This window comes from Aegilops tauschii, chromosome 1 (assembly GCF_002575655.3).
Source record: "Aegilops tauschii subsp. strangulata cultivar AL8/78 chromosome 1, Aet v6.0, whole genome shotgun sequence".
NCBI classification, from domain to species: Eukaryota; Viridiplantae; Streptophyta; class Magnoliopsida; order Poales; family Poaceae; genus Aegilops; species Aegilops tauschii.
In genome coordinates, this window is record NC_053035.3 from 499,013,379 (window position 1) to 499,035,239 (window position 21,861).

The 21,861-nt window shown below is 41.0% G+C and overlaps 1 protein-coding gene across 1 annotated transcript in view; it reads right to left on the minus strand.

Annotated features, from left to right (window-relative positions):
- LOC109762585 (uncharacterized) overlaps positions 1-20,883 on the minus strand; it is a 44,960-nt gene extending 24,077 nt beyond the window's left edge. The window contains exon 1 of the mRNA XM_020321451.4: positions 20,727-20,883. The gene's annotated coding sequence lies outside the window, so the exon portion shown is untranslated. The remainder of the gene's footprint in view (positions 1-20,726) is intronic.
- Positions 20,884-21,861: the final 978 nt, after the last annotated feature.

Here is a 21,861-nt window from a genome sequence, read left to right on the forward strand (position 1 = left end):
GTTGTAATGCAACTGACTGACACTCCCCTGCCCAAGCCAAAGGATCCATTCTCAAGGAAGCAAAAATTCAAGGCTAATGATTTCTTCGGTGAGCACATATTCTTCACTGATTACAACCCCTATGACTCTGCTTGCATTAGGAAGAGGCGTTTCTGGACTGCCAGCCAGGCAAATTTTTATTCCTCAGTGCTATTCAACAAAGACAAAGTCTTCGATCATGAGCACATTCCCCACGTGGATATGGAATCTCTGCCGTGCTTCGTGCCAGTCCTCAGTGTTCTTTACGACGCTGGACTGTTAAATTTCTGCACTGATATATGTGATTGGAATGAAGAGCTCATTCTTCAATTTTATGCAACTCTGCACATCACCAGAGACTCTGAAGATGTGAATTCATGGGTGCTGGACTGGATGTCTGAAAATACTCACTACAAGGTACCAGCTACTGAATTGCTTTGTGTTTGCCTCTCAGTCCTCCCCTTGAAGCTGCTCGTTGCGTCTACAGTGAACCTGAGCTTACAGATCACTATATGCAAGTGCTGATGAAGCCATTGAAGCCAGGTCAGGCCCCAAGAACTAAATTCCTTGTGAAGGAATTGTTATATGTGCCTCGGACTGTCTATCGCATTCTGACGAAGACATTGAGTCCTATCAAGGGCCACGACTCGAATGAAGAAGAAGTCGTTGGCATCATGATGAATCTGCTTTTCAATATCATTCATGGCGTTCCCGTCAACTTCCATGATTTCTTCATGAGGACTCTGGCCAATGTCGCAATGTCACCGTTTGAGTTGAAGCCTTATGCTCCGTGGATTATGAGATTCATCAGAACAAGGTCTTCACTCAACTACAAAGCTGATACACTGAACCATTGCAGCTACTTGCCCGCGATTGAAGTCCTCAAATGGACATTTTCCTCAGATAATGAAAAGGGCAAGGCTACTGCTGTTATTGATGAAGGCATTCGTCCATTGGATGGTCAATTTCGCAAGGCTGCATCCTACTCCACCAATGATGACTCTGCCACCCATGACTCTGCCGCCAACGCAACCAAGCCAAATCCTCAAGGCACAGCTCCCAGGGTGATGACTGACCGTGAGCTTCTCCTCAGTCTTCACCAGAAGGTTGATCGCAATCACAAATGGGTCAAGCGTCAGTTTGGTTCAATTCTTCACAACATGACTGCTACCCACAATGCAGTGAAGAAAAACCATTACTACCTTCATGAAACCCTCAACCGCACATGGGCTGTTCTGTCGCACATTTATAGCGCAGAAGATCTGAAGAAAATGGGTATCAAGGAGGACTTTGACTGGTCTGCACCTCCACCGAAGAAATACAAGAAGGTCAAGGTTCCGTCCTTGGTGGCCAGCTCCTATTCTTCATCGCGTGACACCGACGAGCATGAAGACTTGGACGACACTGCGGCAGGCCCTACATCAACAAACGACCCCAACAACGCTGGCGCTCCTTCCTCAACTTGATATTCTTCAGGGGCGTTAGTCCTCATTTTCGAACCTTCTGGTCATTCGATGACAAAGGGGGAGAAATTTGAGTTAGTCTTCAAGGGGGTCTATCTATATGGGCATTTTTTTCTAAGTTACAACTCTCGTTCTTCTGATAACTTTGTTGGATCGAGTTGTAAACTTAAACTCTATGGTGGCCTGATACTTTTGCTGTTCCTTCTGCATGCTTATTCCTCGTTAATGTTATTGCACGCATGCTGAATTACATCAGTCACCATATTTCATCATGCATTTCAAATTCTTCATATATTATGTCAAATGCGTGTATGAATTACAAGATATAGGGGGAGATCTCCATGATTTTACTCTTCAAGTGTGCATTGCTTCAAAAGCAAATTCCTCACTATGCACATCTTCAGGGGGAGTTCTTCTATATCTTGCAATCAAATTCCTCAATATCAGTATTTACACTTCATATGTTTATCCCCATTGAAAACTTAACCTATATTGTCATCAATCACCAAAAAGGGGGAGATTGTAAGTGCATCTAGTTTTGGTGTATTGAAGACTTATAGGTTAAGGGACTAATGTGTTTATGAGTGTACACAGGTCTATAAGTCTATGAGGAGTTTGATATTTACAGAGAAAGTCGACCCCTAAAAATGAAGTTCTTCGACTGAAGACTTTGGATTTCTGAAGACTTTGAAAGTGAAGAAATTGGTGTGACCTTGAAGACTTGGTATTCGTTTGAGGAACATGAAGCGTGAAGACTTTTGTGTTCGTAGTTTCATTTTCCCTTTCTTGAGTCATAGGAAACACCTTACTGTTAAAGGGGGTCGAGGAAATACTAAGGAAAAATTTCCATGTGATGCTCAACTCAAAATCCTACACCTACCAATCCCTTCGAGTGAAGCCATTGGAAATCTCATACAGTTCAGTCATATTCTTCAGTGACAGAGACGAAGTTCTTCTGGTCTCTGAGGAATTTGTTCTGACTGAGGAGTTAGGAATTCGCCAGTGCGGATTGCCTACACGGTGAGGAACATGATAGCCCTGAGGAATTTGATACTCAAATTTCCGACCGTTGCTGTGCTATGCGCCAGCTGTCCCAAAATATCTACACACCTAACGGTCATATCATTGAAGGGCATTTATGTCTTATCATGTCGGGCTGCTCCCTAGGCTATAAATAGCCGCCCCCTACAACCACTAGCTGGTTGGCTTCTCCGAGAGAAACTGACATTTGTCATTTGAGAGCATCCCATCCTCCGAGGACTTTGAGCGAAAATCATCAAGTGAGGAAAAACCCAAACCCAAACACCTACAAACCCAAAGTGATTGAGCATCACTGAAGAGATTGATCCTGCGTGGATCCGACGCTTGTTACCTTTGAAGACTGTGCTTCTTCCAGACGGTTAGGCGTCATGGTCTAGAGCATCCAAGAGGAATTGTGGATCGCCGAGTGACCGAGTTTGTGAAGGTTCGGAAGTCACCTGAAGACTTACCACGAGTGATTGGACGAGGTCTGTGTGAGCTTAGCTCAAGGAGAATATGGTGAGGACTAGGTGTCCTGGACTGTGTGTTCAGGACTGGGTGTCCGGGTCTGTGTGTCCTCAGGTTTAAATACCTAGCCGCTCCAACCAGATGTACAACTAAGACAGGAGTTGGAACTGGTCTACCAAATCATTGTCTTCACCGAGCTTACTGGTTCTATTTCCTCAACTCTTTCATTTCCTCATTACTGTATGTGTTTGAAGACTTTGACTGAAGACTTTCTCAATTTCCTTAGTTCAATTTCTTCAGTCTGTTTGTCTTCATCATGTATTATCCTGTGTTTATGCTTTGTGTACTCTGTGCTTGTCTTCATTTCATCATGATGACCATGCTTGTGTTCTGCTATGCATACTTTTGAGTACTTATTATTCCGTATTCTGTTGCAGTAGTTCTTCGCTAAGGAATTTCCTCACCCGCAAATTCCTCAGTGAAGAATTCATAAAAATCGCCTATTCACCCCCCCCCCCCCCCTCTAGTCGATAAAACGCACTTTCAAATATCAAGTAAGGGACGACATGCTAGCAGTGGCCTCTCCCACATAAAAACTTGTTATCGGTCTAGTAACGTAATCAATTGCTAAGGCACAATTCTGCAAATCGTACCACCACTAATACACAATCATTTTACTAACTTAATTGTTTCTTTATCTAAACAACACCTAACTTTTATTTTCACGTTCTTTATTATCTTACAAACCTATCCACACCTACAAAGTACTTCTGTTTTTATTCTTGTTCTAGGTAAAGGAAATGTTAAGTGTACGTAGATTTGTATCGATGGTCGATAGAACTTGCGGGAATACTTGTTTTACCTTTAGCTCCTCATTGGGTTCGACACTCTTATTTATCGAAAAAGGCTATAAAAGAGCCCCTGTAGTTGTGGGTTATCAATGCATTTTTGTGGCGCCGTTGCCGGGGAGCAATAGCGTGGGGTGAATATTCTCGTGTGTGCTTGTTTGCTTTATCACTAAGTAGTTTTTATTTTCTGCTCTTGTTTTCTATCTTTAGTTATGGGTGGGAATTGCAAAATACCAAAAAATTAGTTGTACCTACTAAACCAATGGTTGAAGAACCACCCAAAATCTATCATACCACTGAAGCTTTCTAGTTGGATCATCTTCGATCCCTATGTGCTCACTACTGGAATTAGCTTATTTGCCGTCAGCCAAGTCTTTGCCGTCTACTGGCTGACGGCAAAGAAGGTCTCCGGGGAAACTTCCCTCCGGGAGGGGGAAATCATCGCCATCGTCATCACCAACGCTCCTCTCATCGGGAGAGGGCAATCTCCATCAACATCTTCACCAGCACCATCTCCTCTCAAACCCTAGTTCATCTCTTGTATCCAATTCTTGTCTCTAAGTCTAGGATTGGTACCTGTAGGTTGCTAGTAGTGTTGATTACTCCTTGTGGTTGATGCTAGTTGGTTTATTTGGTGGAAGATCATATGTTCAGATCCTATATGCATATTAATACTCCTCTGATTATGAACATGAATTTTGTGAGTAGTTACGTTTGTTCCTGAGGACATGGGAGAAGTCTTGCTATTAGTAGTCATGTGAATTTGGTATTCGTTCGATATTTTGATGAGATGTATGTTGTCTATCCTCTAGTGGTGTTATGTGAACGTCGACTACATAACACTTCACTATTATTTGGGCCTAGAGGAAGGCATTGGGAAGTAATAAGTAGATGATGGGTTGCTAGAGTGACAGAAGCTTAAACCCTAGTTTATGTGTTGCTTCGTAAGGGGCTGATTTGGATCCATATGTTTCATGTTATGGTTAGGTTTACCTTAATACTTTTGTTGTAGTTGCGGATGCTTGCAATAGAGGTTAATCATAAGTGGGATGCTTGTTCAAGTAAGGACAGCACCCAAGCACCGGTCCACCCACATATCAAATTATCAAAGTACCGAACGTGAATCATATGAACGTGATGAAAACTAGCTTGACGATAATTCCCATGTGTCCTCGGGAGCGCTTTTCTCTATATAAGAGTTTGTCCAGACTTGTCCTTTGCTACAAAAAGGATTGGGCCATCTTGCTGCACTTTATTTACTTTTGTTACTTGTTGCTCGTTACAAAATATCCTATCATAAAACTATCTGTTACCTACAATTTCAGTGCTTGCAGAGAATACCTTGCTGAAAACCTCTTATCATTTCCTTCTGCTCCTCGTTGGGTTCGACACTCTTACTTATCGAAAGGACTACGATAGATCCCCTATACTTGTGGGTCATCAAGACTCTTTTCTGGCGCCATTGCCGGGGAGTGAAGCGCCTTTGGTCGGTGGAATTTGGTAAGGAAAAATTTATATAGTGTGCTGAAATTTACTGTCACTTCTCACTATGGAAAGTAATCCTCTGAGGGGCTTGTTCGGTGTATCTTCACCCCGACCAGTAGAGCAAAGAGTTGCTCCTCAACCTATTGAACCTACTGAAAATGAAAATGTCTACATTGAAATTCCTTCGGGTATGTTAGAAAAACTGCTGGCTAATCCTTTTGCAGGAGACGGAACAATGCATCCTGATGAGCACCTGATCTATGTGGATGAAGTTTGTGGATTATTTAAGCTTGCAGGTATACCCGATGATGTTATTAAGAAGAAGGTCTTCCCTTTATCTTTGAAGGTAGATGCATTGACATGGTATAGGCTATGTGATGATACGGGGTCATGGAACTACAAACGATTGAAATTGGAATTTCATCAGAAGTTTTATCCTATGCATCTTGTTCATCGTGATCGCAATTATATATATAATTTTTGGCCTCGCGAAGGAGAAAGAATCACTCAAGCTTGGGGAGGCCTAAATCAATGTTATATTCATGCCCCAATCATGAGCTCCCAAGAGAAATAATTATTCAAAGTTTTTATGCTCGGCTTTCTGATAACAATCGCACCATGCTCGATACTTCTTGTGCTGGCTCTTTTATGATGAAGACTATTGAATTCAAATGGAACTTATTGGAAAGAATTAAACGCAACTCTGAAGATTGGGATCTCGACGAAGGTAAGGAGTCAGGTATGACACCTAAGTTTGATTGTGTTAAATCTTTTATGGATACCGATGTTTTCCGTAAATTTAGCACTAAATATGGACTTGACTCTGAGATAGTAGCTTCTTTCTGTGAATCTTTTGCTGCTCACGTTGATCTCCCTAAGGAGAAGTGGTTTAAATATCATCCTCCCATAGAAGTAAAAGTAGCTGCACCAATTAAAGTTGAAGAAAAGACTATCACTTATAATGATCCTATTGTTCCTACTGTTTATGTTGAGAAACCACCTTTTCCTGTTAGGATAAAGGATCACGCTAAAGCTTCAACTGTGGTTCGTAAAAGCAATATTAGAACTTATACACCTCCTGAGCAAGTTAAAGTTGAACCTAATATTGATATTGTTAAAGATCTCTTGTCTGATAATATCGATGGGCATGTTATTCATTTCCGTGATGAAACTGCTAGAATTGCCAAACCTTGTGCTAAAGATAAACATAGACCTGTGGTAGCCATGCGTGTTATTTCTGTTAAAATAGGAGATCATTGTTATCATGGCTTATGTGACATGGGTGCCAATGCTAGTGCTATACCTCATGACTTATACAAAGAAATTATGCATGATATTGCACCTACTGAGTTATAAGAAATTGATGTCACAATTAAACTTGCCAATAGAGATACTATTTCGCCAATTGGAATTGTTAGAGATGTTGAAGTCTTGTGTGGGAAAACTAAATATCCTGCTGATTTTCTTGTTCTTGGTTCCCCACAAGATAACTTTTGTCCCATTATATTTGGTAGACCCTTCTTGAACACTGTTAATGCTAAGATAGACTGCAAAAAGGATGTTTTTACTATTGGTTTGGGTGGTATGTCTCATGAGTTTAATTTCTCTAAATTTAGTAGACAACACCGTGAAGAGGAATTGCCTAGTAAGGATGAAATAATTGGTCTTGCTTCTATTGCCGTACCTCCTAGTGATCCTTTAGAACAATATTTGCTAGACCATGAAAATGATATGTTTATGAATGAAAGAAGGGAAATAGATGAAGTATTGTTTAAACAGGAACCTATCCTGAAACACAATTTGCCTGTTGAAATCCTAGGGGATCCTCCTCCACCCAAGGGTGATCCCGTGTTTGAGCTTAAACCACTACCTGATACTCTTAAATATGCTTATCTTGATGAGAAAAAGATATATCCTGTTATTATTAGTGCTAACCTTTCATACCATGAAGAAGAGAGATTATTGAAAACTCTGAAGAAGCACCGCGCTGCTATTGGATATACTCTTGATGATCTTAAGGGCATTAGTCCCACTCTATGTCAACATAAAATAAATTTGGAGAAAGATGCCAAACCAGTTCGTGATCATCAACGACGGCTGAATCCTAAGATGAAAGAAGTGGTAAGAAAGGAAATACTAAAGCTCCTTGAGGCAGGTATAATTTATCCCGTTGCTGATTGTCAGTGGGTAAGTCATGTCCATTGTGTCCCTAAGAAGGGAGGTATTACTGTCGTTCCTAATGATAAAGATGAATTGACCCCGCAAAGAATTATTACAGGTTATAGGATGGTAATTGATTTCCGCAAATTAAGTAAATCTACTAAAAAGGATCATTACCCCTTACCTTTTATTGATCAAATGCTAGAAAGATTATCCAAACATACACATTTTTGCTTTCTAGATGGTTATTCTGGTTTCTCTCAAATACCTGTGTCAGCCGATGATCAATCAAAGACCACTTTTACTTGCCCTTTCGATACTTTTGCTTATAGACGTATGCCTTTTGGTTTATGTAATGCACCTGCTACCTTTCAAAGATGCATGATGGCTATATTCTCTGACTTTTGTGAAAAGATATGTGAGGTTTTCATGGATGATTTCTCTGTTTATGGATCCTCTTTTGATGATTGCTTAAGCAACCTTGATCGAGTTTTGCAGAGATGTGAAGAAACTAATCTTGCCTTGAATTGGGAAAAGTGCCACTTTACAGTTAATGAAGGTATTGTCTTGGGGCATAAAGTTTCTGAAAGAGGTATTGAAGTTGATAAAGCCAAGATTGATGCTATTGAAAAGATGCCATGTCCCAAGGACATCAAAGGTATAAGAAGTTTCCTTGGTCACGCCGGTTTTTATAGGAGGTTCATTAAGGACTTCTCAAAAATTTCTCGGCCTCTGACTAATTTATTACAAAAATATATACCATTTGTCTTTGATGATGATTGTGTAGAAGCATTTGAAATACTTAAGAAAGCATTGATCTCTGCACCTATTGTTCAGCCACCTGATTGGAATTTACCTTTTGAAATTATGTGTGATGCTAGTGATTATGCTGTAGGTGTTGTTCTAGGGCAAAGAGTTGATAAGAAATTAAATGTTATCCAATATGGTAGTAAAACTCTAGACAATGCTCAAAGAAATTATGCTACTACTGAAAAAGAATTCTTAGCAGTTGTATTTGCTTGTGATAAGTTCAGACCTTATATTGTGGATTCTAAAGTAACTATTCACACGGATCATGCTGCTATTAAATATCTTATGGAAAAAAAAGATGCTAAACCTAGACTTATTACATGGGTTCTCTTGTTACAAGAATTTGATTTGCATATTATTGATAGAAAGGGAGCTGAGAACCCCGTTGCAGACAACTTGTCTAGGTTAGAAAATGTTCTTGATGACCCACTACCTATTGATGATAGCTTTCCTGATGAGCAATTGAATGTCATAAATGCTTCTCGTACTGCTCCATGCTATGCTGATTATGCTAATTACATCGTTGCTAAATTTATACCACCTAGTTTCACATACCAGCAAAAGAAAAGGTTTTTCTATGACTTGAGACATTACTTTTGGGATGACCCACATCTTTATAAAGAAGGAGTAGATGGTGTTATTAGACGTTGTGTACCTGAGCATGAACAGGAACAGATCTTACGCAAGTGTCACTCCGAAGCTTATGGAGGACACCACGCTGGAGATAGAACTGCACATAATTAAGGTATTGCAATCCGGTTTTTATTGGCCTACTCTCTTCAAGGATGCCCGTAAGTTTGTCTTATCTTGCGATGAATGTCAAAGAATTGGTAATATTAGTAGACGTCAAGAAATGCCTATGAATTATTCACTTGTTATTGAACCATTTGATGTTTGGAGCTTTGATTATATGGGACCTTTTCCTGCCTCTAATGGATACACACATATTTTAGTTGTTGTTGATTACGTTACTAAGTGGGTAGAAGCTATTCCAACTAGTAGTGCTGATCATAACACTTCTATTAAAATTCTTAAAGAAGTTATTTTTCCGAGGTTTGGAGTCCGTAGATATTTAATGACTAATGGTGGTTCACATTTTATTCATGGTGCTTTCCGAAAAATGCTTGCTAAATATGATGTCAATCATAGAATTGCATCTCCTTATCACCCACAGTCTAGTGGTCAAGTAGAATTGAGTAATAGAGAGCTCAAATTAATTTTGCAAAAGACTGTTAACAGATCTAGAAAGAATTGGTCCAAGAAACATGATGATGCATTATGGGCTTATAGAACTGCATATAAAAATCCTATGGGTATGTCTCCATATAAAATGGTTTTTGGAAAAGCATGTCACTTACCTCTCGAACTAGAACATAAGGCTTATTGGGCTATTAAAGAGCTCAACTATGATTTCAAACTTGCCGGTGAGAAGAGGTTATTTGACATTAGCTCACTTGTTGAATGGAGAACCCAAGCCTATGAGAATGCCAAATTGTTTAAAGAAAAGGTTAAAAGATGGCATGACAGAAGAATACAAAAGCATGAGTTTAATGTAGGTGACTATGTATTGCTATACAACTCTCGTTTAAGATTTTTTGCAGGAAAACTTATCTCTAAATGGGAAGGCCCTTACGTTATCGAGGAGGTCTATCGTTCCGGTGCCATAAAAATCAACAACTTCGAAGGCACAAATCCGAAGGTGGTGAACAGTCAAAGAATCAAACATTATATCTCAGGTAATCCTATAAATGTTGAAACCAATGTTATTGAAACCGTAACCCCGGAGGAATACATAAGGGACACTTTTCGGAACGTCTCAGACTCCGAAAAGGAATAGGTATGTGGTACGGTAAGTAAACCGACTCCAAAACAGTTCTAAAGGCAATTTTTCTCCATTTTGGAATATTTAGAAAAATAGAAAAATAAGAAGCAGTCCGGGAAGGACACGAGGCCTCCACGAGGGTGGAGGGCGCGCCCTACCCCCCTGGGCGCGCCCCCTGCCTCGTGGGCACCCCGTGTGCTCTCCGGACTCCGTTTTCTTGCACGTTACGTATTTTGGTGGGTAAAAATTCATTATATAATCTCCCGAAGGTTTTGACTCCTGTATCACGCAATTGTCTTCTGTTCTTGTTTGGAGTTGTTGCTGCTGCAGATCAGAGCAAGATGTCTTCTTAAGAGTCAGTCGGGGAGAGCCGGGTGTCTCATTCGGCATCGAGACCAAGGACAAACAGCGATGCTGACCACTTTGGGCCAGCAACGGAGGAAGAGATGGAGGCTGATTTGATGAGGATAGATGCCATGGAGGAGGATCAAGAAGTCACATCTCGCTTCCGGGCTGGATTCACGATGGGGGAACTACAGAGCTCAGCTATTCCAAACTCGGTTATCCCTTCCAATGTTAGATTTGTTTCTTATGAAAATATGAAGAAGAGTGTCACTTGTTCTCCCACAGCTATGCAACACCCTTGGGTGCAAGGAGCTTTAGCCGTTACAGGGAAGCTTCGTAAGGAGATAATGGATCTCAAGCAGCAACTCAATACGCTCGAGGAAGAGAATCGTATCCTGAGGGGCATTATCTCCAAGAATATCACATCACCATCCCCGAAGAAGGAGACATAATCACATGGGTATGGGCACTTCCCTTGGCAACTGCCAAGCTTGGGGGAGATGCCCCGGTATCGTATCACCACCACATCTCCTATCTTTACTGTTTTTCTTAGTTCGATCCTATTAGTAGTATCTTGATCTAGTAGAATAATGTTTTGGTATGATCTAGTTTTGAGTTTTGCTTTATGATCCCTCTATGTAATCGAGTCCGTGAGCTATATACAATAAAGATTAGTGTTGAGTCAAGGGCTTGATTATATTGCTATGATCTTGAGTGAATAAAAGAAAAGAGAAAACAATAAAAAGTATTGAGAGTAATGACTTCACATAGAAAGAGTATGATGATTAAAACTTGTTGAGAGTTGATAAACATAGCTTTGGTCATCGTTGCAATTAATAGGACGTAATAAAGAAAGAGAGGTTTCACATATAAATATACTATCTTGGACATCTTTTATGATTGGGAGCACTCATTAAAATATGACATGCTAAAGAATTGATGTTGGACAAGGAAGACAACGTAATGGGTTATGTTTTCTTATATCTGAGATAAAGTATATTGTCATGGATCATCCAACATGTTGAGCTTGCCTTTCCCCCTCATGCTAGCCAAATTCTTTGCACCAAGTAGAGATACTACTTGTGCTTCCAAAAACCCTTAAACCAGTTTTGCCATGAGAGTCCACCATACCTACATATGGATTGAGTAAGATCCTTCAAGTAAGTTGTCATCGGTGCAAGCAATAAAAATTGCTCTCCAAATATGTATGATTGATTGGTGTGGAGGAAATAAGCTTTATACGATCTTGTGCTGTGGAAGAAATAAAAGCGACGGACTGCATAATAAAGGTTCATATCACAAGTGGCAATATAAAGTGACGTTCTTCCGCATTAAGATTTTGTGCATCCAACCCTGAAAGCGCATGGAACCCTCTGCTTCCCTCTGCGAAGGGCCTATCTTTTATTATTACCTTCTACCTTATGCAAGAGTCATGGTGATCTTCACCTTTCCTTTTTACATTTTATCCTTTGGCAAGCACAGTATGTTGGAAAGATCCTGATACATATATATATATATATATATATATATATATATATATATATATATATATATATATATATCTAATTGGATCTGGGTTAGCATGAGTTATTATTGTTGACATTACCCTTGAGGTAAAAGGTTGGGAGGCGAAACTATAAGCCCCTATCTTTCTCTGTGTCCGATTCAAACTCCGTAACCACAAGTATTGCATGAGTGTTAGCAATTATGAAAGACTAAATGATAGTTGAGTATGTGTACTTGCTGAAAAGCTCTGACATAGACTCTTTCTGATGTTATGATAAATTGCAATTGCTTCAATGACTGAGATTATAGTTTGTTGGTTCTCAATAAAGTTTCTGATTCATACTTTGCATTGTGAATAGATTATTACTTGAGCATAAGAGATCATATGACAATATCCATATATGTTGCTGTTATGAGAATAATCATGATGCCCTCATGTCCGTATTTTATTTTATCGACACCTCTACCTCTAAACATGTGGACATATTTATCGTTATCGGCTTCCGCTTGAGGACAAGCGAGGTCTAAGCTTGGGGGAGTTGATACGTCCATTTTGCATCATGCTTTTATATCGATATTTATTGCATTATGGGCTGCTATTACACATTATGTCACAATACTTATGTCTATTCTCTCTTATTTTACATGGTTTACATAACGAGGGAGAATGCCGGTAGCTGGAGTTTTGGGCTGGAAAAGGAGCAAATATTAGAGACCTATTCTGCACAACTCCAAAAGTCATGAAACTCCACGAAAGTTATTTTTGGAAATAATAAAAAATACTGAGCGAAAGAAATACGTCAGGGGGGCCTCCACCTGTCCACGAGAGTGGGGGGCGCGCCCCCTACCTCGTGGGCCCCCTGTTGGCTCTCCGGTGCCCATCTTCTGCTATATGAAGTCTTTCGTCCGAAGAAAAATCATAAGCAAGCTTTCGGAACGAGACTCCGCCGCCACGAGGCGGAACCAATCTAGGGCTCCGGCAGAGCTGTTCTGCCGGGGACACTTCCCTCCGGGAGGGGGAAATCATCGCCATCGTCATCACCAACGCTCCTCTCATCGGGAGAGGGCAATCTCCATCAACATCTTCACCAGCACCATCTCCTCTCAAACCCTAGTTCATCTCTTGTATCCAATTCTTGTCTCTAAGTCTAGGATTGGTACCTGTAGGTTGCTAGTAGTGTTGATTACTCCTTGTGGTTGATGCTAGTTGGTTTATTTGGTGGAAGATCATATGTTCAGATCCTATATGCATATTAATACTCCTCTGATTATGAACATGAATTTTGTGAGTAGTTACGTTTGTTCCTGAGGACATGGGAGAAGTCTTGCTATTAGTAGTCATGTGAATTTGGTATTCGTTCGATATTTTGATGAGATGTATGTTGTCTATCCTCTAGTGGTGTTATGTGAACGTCGACTACATAACACTTCACTATTATTTGGGCCTAGAGGAAGGCATTGGGAAGTAATAAGTAGATGATGGGTTGCTAGAGTGACAGAAGCTTAAACCCTAGTTTATGTGTTGCTTCGTAAGGGGCTGATTTGGATCCATATGTTTCATGTTATGGTTAGGTTTACCTTAATACTTTTGTTGTAGTTGCGGATGCTTGCAATAGAGGTTAATCATAAGTGGGATGCTTGTTCAAGTAAGGACAGCACCCAAGCACCGGTCCACCCACATATCAAATTATCAAAGTACCGAACGTGAATCATATGAACGTGATGAAAACTAGCTTGACGATAATTCCCATGTGTCCTCGGGAGCGCTTTTCTCTATATAAGAGTTTGTCCAGACTTGTCCTTTGCTACAAAAAGGATTGGGCCATCTTGCTGCACTTTATTTACTTTTGTTACTTGTTGCTCGTTACAAAATATCCTATCATAAAACTATCTGTTACCTACAATTTCAGTGCTTGCAGAGAATACCTTGCTGAAAACCTCTTATCATTTCCTTCTGCTCCTCGTTGGGTTCGACACTCTTACTTATCGAAAGGACTACGATAGATCCCCTATACTTGTGGGTCATCAGTCGTACTCTTCAAATGTTATTGGTTTCAGCCGAAGGAGACTAGAAGGACTCATGAACATATAGGGCTAGTTAAAATCAAACAAAGCACCCATTTAGATGTTCCTGATGTCTATATTACGGCTCAGCAGGCGACCCAAGTATTCTATCTACCGTAGGCCTGCCAAACTAATCCAAATCTGAAAGGTTGGGATGTCGTTTATGAAGTGCCGCCACGTGCTAGACTATCTCCCCCAAAGGAAGAGGATTATGAACCTCACATTAACCCAGACACATATGAAGGAGAATTCTTCCAAGAGACACGTCTTTCCAAAAAACATTTCAAGAACCGCTATACTTCACCCCAAAACATTGAAGTAGACAGCGACAGCGAATCCGGCATCACCCCAGAGGAGGAACAAGAAGAGCCGAAACAAGAAGAGGTTACTGCTGCGGATGACCTGTCAATGCTTGACCGGTTACGTCAAGGTGGCCTTCCACATGTTGATGCCGCTGAACCCTATGAGCGCGTCATTGATGATAGTGATGATGATGAATATGCATTTATTGATGATAGTGATCGAGATTATTAGTAGCCCGCTCCTACACCTCCATGATCACGGTAAGTTTCTCTAGTGTTTTGCTTAACAAATGCATAAAGACCTAGACTTAGCTTTATTTCCTCCAAAATGACTTAATAAGCTTACTGACCTCCAAAACCATCCATTTTACCTAAGTTAGCTCTAAAACGATCTATACTTAGCTTTGTTTCCTCCAAAATGACCTAAGTTAGCTCTAATATGCTTAGTTAACTAGGTTTGCTCAATAATGACATGTACTTAGCTTACTTATGTCAAAAATGGCATAATTAGCTTAGTTAGCTCATAAACGATCCATTTTACCTAAGTTAGCTCTAAAATGATCCATTTTACCTTAGTTAGCTCATAAACGATCCATTTTACCTAAGTTAGCTCTAAAATGACCCATTTTACCTTAGTTAGCTCATAAGTGATCCATTTTACCCAAGTTAGCTCTAAAATGACCCATTTTACCTAAGTTAGCTCTAAAATGACCCATTTTACCTTAGTTGGCTCATAAATGATCCATTTTACCCAAGTTAGCTCTAAAATGGCCCATTTTACCTAGGTTAGCTCCAAAATGACCCATCTTACCTAGGTTAGCTCTAAAATGATGCATTTGACCTAAGTTAGCTCATAAACGATCCATTTCACCTAGGTTAGCTCATAAACGATCCATTTCAACTAAGTTAGCTCATAAATGATCCATTTCACCTTAGTTAGCTCATAAACGATCCATTTCACTTTAGTTAGCTCATAAACTATCCATTTCAACTAAGTTAGCTCATAAATGATCCATTTCACCTAAGTTAGGTCATAAATGACATATACTTCTTCTTCTAGTCTTCTTCTTCTAGTCACCTTTTTCTAACTTTCTTATTTGCCATTTTGCAGATTTCATTCACTTCACGGAAGCTAGCTTGCTATGATGGAGTGCTTGTTTTTCTTTCATTCTCTTCTAGTATTCTTAGCTTGCTATGATGGAACAATGTGTATGTGCAACTTGCTATGTATGAATGGATGGAACTATATATGTATGTACGATGAAACTTATGTGCTGGAAATGTCATATGTTTGCTGTGAAATAACCCTGTGAAATATATCTATATATGTCATATATATTTGTTGTGAAAATTGTTCGATTTAAAAAAACAGAAAAAAGAGCCAATGCAGGCTCTTTGCCGTCTGCCACCGACGGCAATGGGCTCTTTGCTGTCCGCCACGGACGGCAAAGAAGCCACGTGGCAGCCAACTGTGCTTCCTGGGAGCTGACCCATTTGGTCAGTTTGCCTACAGTGGCGGACGGCAAAGCCTTTGACTACAGCGGCGGACGGCAAAGCCTTGGTGGGCAGTGACGCCCAACTGACGTCATTCGGCCGACGGCAAAGGCCTGATGCTATTTCCCGTCAGTCGCGGATGCCAAATACTGCCGTTAGCCACCTAACGAACTAACAGTGAATTTATTGCCGTCGGCTTCTTTGCCGTCAGCGCTGATGGCAAAGGCCCCTTTGCCGTCCTCTTCAGAAAGCAGACAACAAAGAAGGTCTTTACCGATGCTTTCTTTGCCGGTGCATTTTGCCGTCCGAGGCGGACGGCAAAGGCCTTTGCCGTCCGCCGTCCGTGCCTTTGCCGTCAGCCTTGGTGGACAGCAAATTAGCTGATTCCTGTAGTGGCTCGTGCTGAAACCCCCCACTAGCTTAGTTGAGGGCACATCATTAGATGAGCATGCTCATTTTGTGCGACACCGTTTATCTCAAAAAGGGAAACTTTCATTGCATCAAATTAATAATATGCAATGCTATGCTTGAAATCTATGTGAATTATATGATTTTACTTGTTGTTTTGAAGACCGTAAGAAACACCTTCCCTACCAATATGAGTTTAGTGATATTGGAATCTTATCTTCTTATGCTAAAGGTGTTTATAATTACTATGATGTTGAACAAATTGAAGGTTTTGTTGGGTGCTTATGAAATCGCTTCTTTGATTGAAAAGTATGATGCTACTCTCTACAAATCTTAATTTTTTCACATACTTAAATATTGCTATGAAAACTATGCTTCTAATGCTTATATTAAACCATATATTGAGGACTTGTCCGCTGTCCAAGAAGACACTAATATTTTGCACGAGTCTATGGAAGAAGAAATTGATGAAACTATGGGCTCATTGGATGAAAAACATGACGAGGAGGGCGAAGAACAAAAGGAGGAAGAGCGGATTAGCTACCCGTGCCCACCTTCTAATGAGAGTAACTCTTCAACTCATAAATTGTTTAATGTCCCTTCGTTCTTACCGAAGGATGAATGTTGTGATAATTGCTATGATCCCATTGATTCATTTGAAATATCCCGTTTTGATGAACTTGATTCTTGCTATGCTTGTGACCAAGATGCCAATTTGCATTATGCTTATGGAGATAAACTTGCTATAGTTCCTTATGTTTAAAACGGAATTGTTGATATTGCACCCAAGTCCTATTATCTTTTTGAATTCTCCCAACTACACTATATCGGAGATGTTTGCACCCATAGGGTTAGTTGTATGTTATCAGCCTTCATCACCCTCCGTCCGCTACCTCCGTTATCATCCGCTGCCTCCATAGCCTTCGCCGATGATCCGCCCCATCGCCGTCCACTCCATAATACACCGCCATCCCCGCCGTCCCTGCCTCTCTCTCCAGCTTTCCTCCTCGCCACCCATAGCCGTGGTCGCCACACACATGGACAGCCGCGGTAGCAGCCACGCACACGCACATGGACGTTCGACTATGTTTAGGGTTAGTTATATATTTCTATTACTGTGTGTTCATAATCGTTAATGAGTTCAATTTATAGTTGTGGTTTAGACCGAGTTACTAGAGTTCAATCATAGGGTTACTAGAGTTCAATCATAGTTGTGGTTTCTAGTTCTATAGTTTTGAAGGCACACATCAAAACAATTATAGTTGCAGCAGCCACATACGTAACCATCAATGAGGAAACCCAAATTGTTCATATTAGAGGTTAACTATATAGCCTCGCATATATATTCTATTATTCTTTACATTATTTCCGTTTAGACCGAGTTCAATAATATGTTGCAGTAGATGCCTTCAGTAATTATAGGTATACATGCTATAAGTGCTGAAGTTTTGGGGGTGAAAGATTAGGAAAAGTAGAGTCTTTAATCCTTTTTGACTCCCCAAACATCCATATTTATGTTTGCCCCCCCCCCCCCCCCAAAAAAAGATATTACCTAGCCCGCTAGTGGATGAAATGAAGTATCATTTTGCAGGGAACACCTCCAAGTGGCCTATATTTTGTAGGAATGTTGATTCATTTCCGTCCTGAAAAATTTGAGGCGCTCGATATGTCCTCTTTTTAGCAAAGGTTATGCCGAAATTTCGGTGTGACTTGTGGTATAAAGTATGATATTTCGAGTGCCCATGACACTTGTACCATAAATTTAGGCATGAATTCTGCTTGAACTTTTGGCGTCTCTTTGGACATGCCGGCATGAATTCTAAAGCTTGTTGTTTCATACATAGGCAGAGTCAAACTTTAGAAACTGTTAGTGCTGAAACCTTCAAAAATATTTACATATATTGCAATACAAATTAGCCACACAAACTATGCATTTTTAAGGAACAACATGTAAATGCAAGTATGTTAATCAACACTAGCTACTTTAATGTACTTGCAAACGTAACTATGCAATGTTGGCGTGCCTTCCACAGGAAATGTCTAACGACGATGCGATCCTCGAGTTTGATTACTGCTGCGATGACGGGGGTATGTGCGATAGACCTCACCTGGAAAACGGTAGGCGCTTCACCGTCACGCTGAAGGAGTGCTTCGAATACGAGACGGTATGTAACGACGTCAAGTATTTAATTCAACATATGACTTGTGGTTTTTGTTTTAGCGTGTTACTTTCGTTTTTTGCAATTCGACTAGTGCATCCCCTGCTGCGCAAGACCTAATGTCTTAGGCAAACTCGGTTTCGAAGATAGGGAGCGTACGTAGACGAAGAATGCTTACCTCAAGATGAAACATGGTTTCACTTTTGAGGTTAAGCTCTACAATGGAGTAAATGAATCCCATTTTGGCTGTTCAAATATGAGATCACTATACAAGGCCTACGGATTTGAGTAGGATATGAAAATAACCTTCGATGTTGGTGGTGAAGATGATCCCGAAGATAATATCGAAATTTGGGTGGATGTGGACATCATTCCAGTTCTACTAACTCGGCGCCTCCTTGCGCCCGCGGCTCCATGGCGACTTCCTCGACACCGGCTACCCCGACTCGACATCGACCACGGCATTCTTCGTACGGCTAACTCGACCACGGCTACACCACCCTACGCTCTTGGCTACTTTGATAAACGGCACAAAGGGGTACCGCCTTGCTTGAGCAATCTCGTCGGTTTCCACTCTAGCCACGACTTTCGCGATGCGTCGACCGTTACGACTGGGGGGGGGGGGGGGGGTCCATCGGCTTGCCTTCGGATTCTTCTCCAGTCTGCGTCGCTACCGTTGTGACTACGGGGGGATGTTGAGTATATTGATTATTAGGAAAGACGAGATAGACTAGGATTTGTTCTGGCTTGTCTTGTACTCCAAGTCGATCATTGTACTCCTATATATATACCCATGAGGCGCAAGCAATACAACAAACTATTCCACCAAATCCCTCTCTCCCTTCTAACACCCACCGACGGATCCTCGATTAGGGAATGGTCCATAGATAAGGGCCGAAGTACTCTTCAGAAGAAGGCCACTAGAGTGGTTATGATTCTTAGAAGAATCGGAACGGAATTGTTTTCGACGGTGCTACCCCCTCGACCCGTTATGTAGTTAGTCAGCTAGAGGATGAGGGGAGGGCGTGGAAGGGCGCGGGTCTACTAAAGGGTGACGTTGACGCATCCTCGGCAGTCTCTCGGTGGGAATGAACATGAGTAGTTAGCATGTGTTCTAGTGGTGGAGGTGGAGTTGGGGTTGTATTATTGTAAATGTAAATGCCAACGTTGAGGGGCTCTTCACCCCCGCTTCTCTCGTAATATATATAGTACGCACACTCGCGCGTATTCGAGAAAAAAAATATCCCTTTCATCAAAAAGAAGAAAAAACTCGACAAGCTGCCAAACTGAACGAGAACGTGACATGCCTTATTCCATCGCTTTATAGAACATATCATACGATGCAAACTAATGCTGCAGCTTTACAATACATGAACGCGGGACGGCAGATCGGCTGTAGACCAGGTCCTACAGAATCCAGTTCATGATACCACTCAGACTGAAACCGGGGAGAGCCTCTAAAGCTATGCCGGATACAGCATCGTAAGGCTATGATCATTGTGCAGGTGGAAACAGATGCACAACAAGTCAGCAGCTGGTTTATGGCTCTAAAATCCCCAACTTTTTAGGGAGATTAGAGCAATTCTAGCAGATCCGTGAAGACACTCGCTCAGTAAAACCATCAATATGAAAGGCTAGTGCTACGTCGTCCCCCTTTCTTCATTTTGTTAGTATCTAGGTCTAGGTCTATGCTATGTCGTGTATTCTTGCCCCTATCTAATACTATGTTTAATTTTCAAATTCTAAATTTGAAATTGTGGATTGCAATGTTGTTGAAGTGTGTGATGTTGAACCATGAAAGGTTTGGTTTATCTCTATGCAGAATTGAAGTTCAAATATAGTGTACACACACATATAGGAGAAATTTGAGAGAAAATTATTATAAAGGTAGGTGTTCACAGCAATGAACGTTGTTTATTTTCTAGTTTCCTATGCCCGTCAGCAACGTAAAAAAGCAGCAAACATCCCAACCACGATGGGTGCCAAAATCTTGCCTGGAAATGGTTCACAACAGGAACTGAGGTGTGGATGTTTTGTGTGGTTAATTATCGTGTTGCTCGAAGTAGATATTTCCTTAATTAGCAGTTTCAGTTGATGTCGACAAGCTTTTGTAACGATTCTGGGAGTACGCCATGGCTACTGGATCTACCAAATTTCAGCTAATCTCATCTTTGTTGCGACATACTAAAATTGAGGCTTGAGCCTGTAAGGCTACTTTCGAAACTGAGGCGACCCAAAGGAAAAAGTACGCAATGTAGCAATCACGCAAGGCACACACACAGATGCGCAAGAGTAGTAAAAGAAAAAAAAACTATCTGTATATAACTAGAGTGTAAACGTTGAGCAGTTTGTACCTGGAACCTGTTGCTAGTTCTTCATGGGCGATGTCCGCAGGCAGGGGAGCGTCGGCGGCTATGAAGGTGGTGTCTGTCTATCTTGGGGATGAACGGGGAGGAGGACGACGCTATTTTACGGAGATGATATCATTTATACAGTTAAATATGCCATTGTATGATGATCCAATTGAATAATTGGTGGCAAGCTGAAGAACAAGCTCACCTTGACCAAGCCTTCTCAATCATGTGCTAATTTGTTTTTCTGTCGAAGCTGGCAAGTACGGCACTAGTTCCGCCATGGCACTATAAAAAACAGATACATTATCCTTGGGGGACGGGGACGGGGAGGGGAGGATCATGTGCGACTTGCGGTAAACGTCTTGCCTATCCTAACCGATGTGTTGTGTGTTAAATATATGGGTTGCGAACCCATATACGCGTACAGGTTGTTAAGAGGGATACATCTTGCAAAGGAAGAAAACTAGAGATAAAAGGAGCTAAAGATTACAAAAGACTTGGCTAACTAACTGCTCCTCCAACGGTGTTGATCTTCCTTCCTGTACACGCCATGTATACGCACGCAACAATATCATCATGTTTGACACCCTCCCTTAATCACAACTTCATCAAGTTGAGATTATGCTTGTAGTCTTCAAAACTTCTTGTGGGTAGAGCTTTGGTGAAACCATCCGCAACTTGGTCTTGAGAGTGAATAAACCGAATATCTAAAAGTTTACTTGCAACTCTTTCTCGAACAAAGTGAAAATCTATCTCAATGTGTTTAGTTCTAGCATGAAAGACTGTATTTGCTGATAAATAGGTAGCACCTAGATTATCACACCATAAACATGGAGCTCTAGTGCTTTTCATACCTAGTTCCTTTAAAATTGACTGCACCCATATGATCTCTGCTGTTGTATTTGCCAATGCTTTGTACTCTGCCTCTGTACTGGATCTTGAAACCGTGGCTTGCTTCCTTGCACTCCAAGATATCAAATTAGGTCCAAAGAATACTGCAAAGCCACCAGTTGAGCGTCTGTCATCTAGACACCCAGCCCAGTCTAAGTCAGAGAAGGCACTGATAAGTGTAGAGGATGACTTGTTGAAATTTAGGCCAATGCTTAACGTATTTTTCACATATCTTACAATACGT